The sequence below is a fragment of the Rattus norvegicus genome, chromosome 9 (assembly GCF_021556685.1).
Source record: "Rattus norvegicus strain SHRSP/BbbUtx chromosome 9, alternate assembly SHRSP_T2T, whole genome shotgun sequence".
Lineage (NCBI taxonomy): Eukaryota > Metazoa > Chordata > Mammalia > Rodentia > Muridae > Rattus > Rattus norvegicus.
This window is the reverse complement of record NC_141542.1, coordinates 30,491,961-30,499,434: the sequence shown is the minus strand read 5'-3', so window position 1 is coordinate 30,499,434 and position 7,474 is coordinate 30,491,961.

The following is a 7,474-nucleotide window of genomic DNA, read 5'->3' as shown; positions in this document are numbered from 1 at the left end:
GGAGCTGAGGACCAAACCCAGGGCCTTGTGCTTGCTAGGCAAGCGCTCTACCACTGAGCTAAATCCCCAACCCCGCTTCTTGTCTCTTTGTCGATCTCCTTATAGGGAGAAAGTGCTCCATTATTTCTTTTATAGACTCTTATTAACTCACAAAGCCATTTGTTTAAGATACTATGAGGTTAGAGAGATGCTTGGTGGTTAAGAGCAAAGACTGCTCTTCTAGAGGACCCAGTTCCATCGCCATCAGCCATATGGTGGCTCACAACCTTCTCTGGCACCAGTTCTGATGGATTGATGCCCCCTTCTGCCCTCTGTGGAAACTGCATGCTGGCAGAACATGTCTACACATAAAATAAAAAACGATAAATTAAGAAATACTATAGCCACTTATTAAAGCATCTTCTTGGCCTCTGACAGGTTCATGAGGGTGATGGTCACAGGGTCTGGGATCAGGCTGCCTGGGTTTGAGTCACAGCTCCTCCTGTTACCACCTTATGACGTTGGGCAAGTTGGTTTACTCTTCTGAGCCTCAGTGTCTCCACATGATATTTGATGATGATGATGCCCACTTGGTACCACGGATACGAAGATTAAAAGAGCCAGTGCCTGGTGAATGCCCAAAGTAGTTTCCAGCACCAGGAAGCCTTGGTATAAGCTGTTTCTTGTATTGTAACTGTGCATATTGTGAGCTCTAGGAGAGCAAAGGTGAGAGAAAGCAGGTGTGGCTCTCTTCCTCCTGGCACTTAGAGTATGACAAAGGAACCCAATAAATTCCTCTAACCAGGGCTTATAATGAAGGGTTAGACCTTCAGGTTGGTGCTGTCCCAGAGAAAGCATTGCCTCAGCTGTAGTCTAAATAGGCAATGTGACAGAAACCCAGATGAGGGGCTGGGTGTGGCGTGAACTGGGAAGGAGCAAGAGGGAGCCTTCTGGCCCTTGGGAATGTGCTAGACTTAGCAGTTGCATGATTATTTATATCTGTGAATAATTGATAAACTGTACACTCATGTCCTTAAAAGAGTGGGGATTTGCTAGGGAGAAAGGAACATGTGTACAGTCCTTGGAGCGAGTACCAGGACCTTTTACCTGTCAGCCTTTGGGGCACTTCAGATCCTGCTAGACTGAGTCAGGAGAGGAGTGGGCCTCCATTTACTCCTGGCTGCAAGGCCGGGGGAAGGAAGCTTATCTTATCTGAAGGCATTAAGATGCATATGATGGGTATTTAGGGACAAGGTGGAGAGGTGGGTTGGCTCTTCCTTGAGGAAGGTTTGAAGAGGACTGCACTACTGCACGATGCCACCATGGGCTGTGGCACACTCGGAAGTAGGTGCTTGAAGAGGTGGGATTGGCAGTAGGCTGATGTGGAAGAGGCTGAAGATGAATCTGGGGTTCCTGGAATCACCCATGCAGAACATAGAGCTTGGCTGTTAGTGGAGAAGCCTGGGGATCTGAGAGAAGGGGTTGTCGGTGGGTAAGTGGCTGTTCCTCTGAGGTGCCAAACAGGTAGCTGGGAGTAGTGTGCTGGGGAGAGGTCCAGGTATGTGCATATTCTTGGTGCTTCTCACAGTCCTTGGGTTTAAGTACTGGTCCCATTGCCTTTGAGGACAGTTTCAGAGGTCATGTGGGAATTCTGGGTCTCAGGCCAGGTCTCTGTCTTCCCCCTAGCATCCCCATTTCCCATTTTTCCTGTTCCTCTCTTTTGACTCCTACCACTTATGATCCTACAGGCTGCCATTTTGATTATCTGGAATACCTCAGGTTAGACCTTAGGCAGTGGAGGTGGGGTTGTCAGCCTGAATACTAGGAGGCAGAAATTTAGCTTATGTGTCCAGCCCAAGTGGGTCCAGCTGCCTGAGTTTGCTTCAAGGGACCCTGGGTATTGTGGGATCATAGCCATATCCCTCCTGATCTGGCCCTCCATAATGCCTGGCGCAGTGTGGCTGCCATAGTGGGCCCTAGGGGTGGGCCAGCTGTGGCAGAGTTCTCACCAGCACATGGCTGTTTTGCTAGGGTGTTTACAGCTTTGGTGCTGCGGCTTAGTGGACTCTTAATACCCTGCTGTCTTTGCAGCTTCTGGAAGGTGGACTGGTGGGGGTGGGTGGGGGTGGGGGAGGATGAGGCCTCCGTCTTGGGGCAAAGGAAAGCACCGATTGTCCTCAGCCTGACACAACCTGCTTTCCCCTGGACCTTTGCCCTTCACGGGGCAGCTTGGCCCGTGCTATCTCCGCTTCTCTGGCCATTTGCTTAACTGGAGTTGGGCCCTCCCCTCCCTCTGCCCTGCTGTGTGCTTTCAAGGTGCCGACTGCGCTGCTGTGCTCCCTCAGCCCCCTCACCTGCCTCCCAGCTGTTGAAGCTCACCACTGTCCTCTGAGTGACTCTATCCTTGCTGTCCCCTCTGGTCTCTTATGGATTGAAGCGCTCCTCCCAAGGTGTTCTGTGCTGACCACTAGAAGCCTGTGGTTTCAACACAGGCTAGAGCCTGTGACGCAGGCCCTGGGAACACACTGCCCAGAATAACCCCGGGCTGGTTGCCCTTCCAGCTGTCCTATCACTTTGCAAAGGGAGATCTAATTTGTAGCCCTACTCCCTCCCGCTCCCCCCATACCCACAGCCGGTACTTTCTTTGCCCATGAAATATTTATAATCACAGATTATGTTTCCTCGGGAGTATAAGCTTGCTTTTGTTTGTTCCCCTTCTGTGCCCTTAAGAAAGCCACCCCTGTTGGGTTGCAGGCCTCACTCATCTTCCAGAGTTACCACGACTTCCTTGCAGTGTCTTTGCTGGTGTCCTGCCCACCCACAGTGTGACTCTGCCACACTGCTACTGTGGTGGGAAAGGCTCCTACATGGACATCTGCGGTTGGAAGCTGGTCACCGACCGGCTTGCTGTGTGTCTCTGGGCAGGCCGCAGACTCAGGCTGAAGGGAGAGGCAGCTTTTCCTTTGATGGCTTGGTGCTCAGGATGCCTGGTTGATGGCTTCACTTTGCAGATCCAGCCTGACACTAAAATATAAGTCCTCGCCCCATCCACCCGGAAGAATGTGCCCAGGACTGCAGATAGGGACCTGGCATCGCAGCATCCATGGAGGCTGTCAGTCTCTGGCAGGACTGTCAGCTGGTCTTCCCTGACATCCCCAATGCCGTCAGCCCCACCCCCAGCGTGGTCTTGGTTTTCTTCACCTCTTACGTTCCTTCATGGTGCTTGGTTAGAGAACTCTAGAGCATCTCCTGCTGAAGTGCAAGCTGGCCTGGTGCTTTCTGTGTAGACTAGGCTGAAATTGCTCATACTTGTACAACCGACTTGTTGTGGGTGTGTGCTGCTAGGCCTGGCTCGGGCTGACAGAAGATTTTTGCATTACATTGGAGTTCAGTGCACGGCTGGAGTTATTCTCTCATCTTTACGTCTATACATCCCATCCCGTCCCGTCTATACGTCTATCCACCACGTCTTTCCTTTCCCTCATTTTGTAATTCACTCTTCAGCAAAGAAAGAACACTGGTGTTTTGTCTCCTTCTTTCCCACCTGTTTGGCTGTGGGCCATTGGTTGGTTCTCAGCCATTGGGACATATTTTTGCTAAACGGTTTTACCAATTTTGAGTCGCTTCCTCTGCCTTTCCTGAGATGAAAGGAATTTTCGTCGTGCTTAACGCATTCAGGGTAGAGATGACCTCTTGCCATTTGCTCAACAGTATGACGGGCCATCTGTCTTCTTGGATGGCATTTTGAAGAGGAAACCTGACTTTGAGAATTTAAAAAGAGTTCTTGCATAATTGGGATACCCCCTGGGTATTGTGAAACCTGGAGGAGTTGAGTGCTTGAGGCCCAATATTTACACGCCAAACAGAGAGAGGCAACCCTTGCTCCCCCAGGATGGAGGGGCCAGCTGGCCATTTGTTACCTGTGTCCTGCCCACCCCGGCTGCCAGATTCCTATTGAATTGACCTTGCTTCCCCAGAGCTGCCTGGCCTAGGAAGAAAAGGCTGGCCCTTCTCTCCCAGATGCTAGCCTTGGCAATGGCTGCCACACCTAGCCTCTGGTGGATTTTCAGAGCTGGGAGTGACTGTCCTGCCCTTTCTGGGTTAATTCAGTGCCTTCCTGGCTAACCACAGTTGATGGTGGCCTATTGGAGACAAGAAATGAGCTCTGTATGTCCATAAATCTTCCCAGTGTTCTGTTTATAAGAAACATTAACTGAATTGCTGCCAGCCCCGGTTTGAGGGTGTGGTGAAAGAAGAAGAATGCTTAAATTGAGGTTTTAGGGTTCTTTGTAGAACCTCTTTTTCCGGGACAGGTCCCTGTAATTATAGATAGTCTTGTGGTTTCCCAATTATCCCAAACAACCTTTGCTGCAGACCTCCCAGCCCATAGACACCCTTTGTGTTTAGTCTTTTGCAGAGACATGTGTTCATTTTGTCACACCTATAAACTAATTTTACTTTATGTTTATTAGAGGCCAGAAGAGGTGTCTGATCCCCTGGAGCCAGACTTACAAGTGTTGTCAACCATGGGTCCTTGGGGAGATCCCTTCCCGGACAAACCACCCGAGAGAAGCAACTTTAAAGCAGGGAAGACCTCATCTGGTTTGTGGTTTCAGGCCATGGTCAGATGCTCTACTGTTTTGAGGCCTGTGATGAGGTACAACGTGGAGTGCATGGAGAAGGCTCCTCCCGTCACAGGGGCTGCAGAGCAGAGAGGAAAGGCTTAGCCTCCCAGTATCTCCTTCAAGCACGAGCCCCCATGGCCGGACTTCCTTACACTAGACTGTCCCAAACAGTGCCAACAGCTGGGACCAAGCTTTTACACATGAGCCTATGGGGACATTTAAGGTCTTAGACATGGTGTTGCTGTTAGTCTGTGAGGATTTGGAGGTCTCCATTTCAAGATTCCCTGCTCAGGATGGCGATCAGTTGGCAGAGTACTTGCACAGCATCCGTGAAGGCCTGAGCTTGATTCCCCAGCGCTGTTCCAAACAAGTGTGGTGATGCACGCCTCTAATCCCTGTGCTCAGGAGGTAGAGGTAAGAGGATCACGAGTTTGAGGTCATCCTTGTCTGAGTTTGAAGTCAGCCTGGGCTACATGAAACCCTGCCCTTTTTTTTTTTTTTTTTTTTTTTCGTTTTCTTTTAAATCTAATGCTCAGAGATTGGAAGGGGGTCTTTCTCCAAGGTCAAGGCTTCGTTGTAGTCAGCTGACCTATGGCTTAAGGATAGAGCTGAAGTAAACTTACTACCCTTCACTATGACCATGGAGATGTGGGGGCTAAAGAATTCCCTGAGGGATTGGAGAGATGGCTCAATGATTAAGCACGGGGTGTGCAAGCCTGAGACCAAATACCCATGGAGATGCTGGGAGGGTGTGGTAGCCTGCCTGTTACTCCAGCATAGGGAGGGTAGACACAGACTGGCCATATTGTATAGCTCTGGGTTTGATTGAACACCCCTGACTCTGTGAATCAGGTGGAAGAGTTCATGACATCCACATGTACATGCACCAACAGACATGTACCCAAACACATGGACAACACACGGGGGGAGAGAGAGGGAGAGAGAACGCTCCCAAACGTGTGAAAATAACAGCTTTGGGGTTGGAGAGATGGGCCAGCAGTTGAGAACACAGTCTGCTTGCTCTTCCAGAGGTCCAAGTTCAATTCCCAGCAACCACATGGTGACTCACAACCATCTGTAATGGGATCTGATGCAGTGCCCTCTTCTGGTGTACATTAAGACAGTTACAGTGTATTCATAGACATTAATTAAATAAATCTATAAGAAAGAAAGAAAGGAGAGAGAGAGAGAGAGAGAGAGAGAGAGAGAGAGAGAGAGAGAGAGAGAGACAGCCTTGGGACACATCCAAGGTCTTCAAAGGCCTGGGTCTTTCTCCCATGAGTCAGGGGACCCCTGAGGGCTCTTTCACCATTGACTTGATGAATTCCCTGAATTCTTGATGAATTCCCTGAAAGATGCTTTGAGAGTTAGCCAAGGTGGCATATGCTTATAATCCCACGGTGTGGGAGGTAGAGGCAGGAAGATTGGGGGTTCGAGGCTAGCCCAGGCTAGCCCAGGCTACACAGAAACCCCTGTTCAAAACGAAACAACAGAAAACTCTCCCAAAACAAAACAAAACAAACCAAAACCCTGTGGATGAGACTAGCCTAAGAAGCTGGACTGGTTAAAAATGGAGGCTGCTCTGAGGTGGGGGCCCAGGGCATAGTGAGGCAAAGTCGAACGTGCAGTGGCACTGGGCAGGAGGCAAGGCATTGGGGATGCTGTGTGGAGACTCGCTTTTGAGCCCTTTGTCCCCCACTGCCTGCTACAGCCCAGGAAGCCTCCTCTGCAGGACTGAGCACTTCCTTATCTGGATCCCCGCGGCTTCTGAACAACACGGTTGCAGGCCTACATCCGCCTCCGCACCCCCCAGGGCTTCTCCAAGGCCTTGTAAAGATTAGTCTCTCCTGTCAGCTTCAGAGACTCACCTAGAAGGGAGGCTGGCCATGCCTGCGGGAGGAGATGGTTTTGATTAGGTTAATTGAAGTGACAGGCCTGTCCCCTCTAGGTAAAACTGGTTCCAGAGCTGGGAGCCTAGACTGTAGAGAGACAGGAACTGGGCAGAAATGTTCATCCTGCTGGCATTGTTTTTCCTTTTAGACAGGGTTTCTCTGTGTAGCCCTGGCTGTCCCGGAAGTCACTCTGTAGACCAGGCTGGTCTCAAACTCAGAGAGCTGCCTGCTTCTGCCTCCTGAGTGCTGTGATTAAAGATGTATGTCATCATGCCTGAATTAATTAATTGATTGATTAATTAATTAAATGTCTAAATACACTGTGGCTGTCTTTAGACACACCAGAAGAGGGCATCAGATCCTATTATAGATGGTTGTGAGCCACCATGTGGTTGCTGGGAATTGAACTCAGGACCTCTGGAAGAGCAGCCAGTGCCCCTAACTGCTGAGCCATCTCTCCAGCTCCTGAAGTCCCAATTTTAAAGGCAGAAAACTGAGCCCAGTGAGATGGCTCAGTGGGTAAAGACACTGGCTGTCGGACCTGACAACCTGAGTTGGAGCCCTGGAAGCCACGCGGTAGAAGAGAAGTCCTGCAAGTTGTCCTTTGACCTGCGGGCAACCGTGTACACACTAAATGAATAAATAAATGCAAAAGAGAATTAAAGAGATGGCTCATCAGTTAAGAGCTCTTGTTGCTTTTCTAGAAGATCTGAGTTCAGCTTCCAGCACCCAGGTTGCGTGGCTAACAACCACCTAGATCTCTGTCTCCGAGAGATCCAGTGGCCCCCCTGCCTTCCTTCACAGTGCTCCTTATATCCCTGTGGAATTTGCCAAGCCCCCCTGAGTGCAAGTTCAGCTTCTGTCCCTTTCACTACTGCTCTGTCTCCAAGAGTTCCATGTTAAGATTGGGGCTCCACTTCTCTTGCGGCTGAAGAGACGCTCAGTGCCTAAGAGCACTGGCTGGGGGGTTGGGGATTT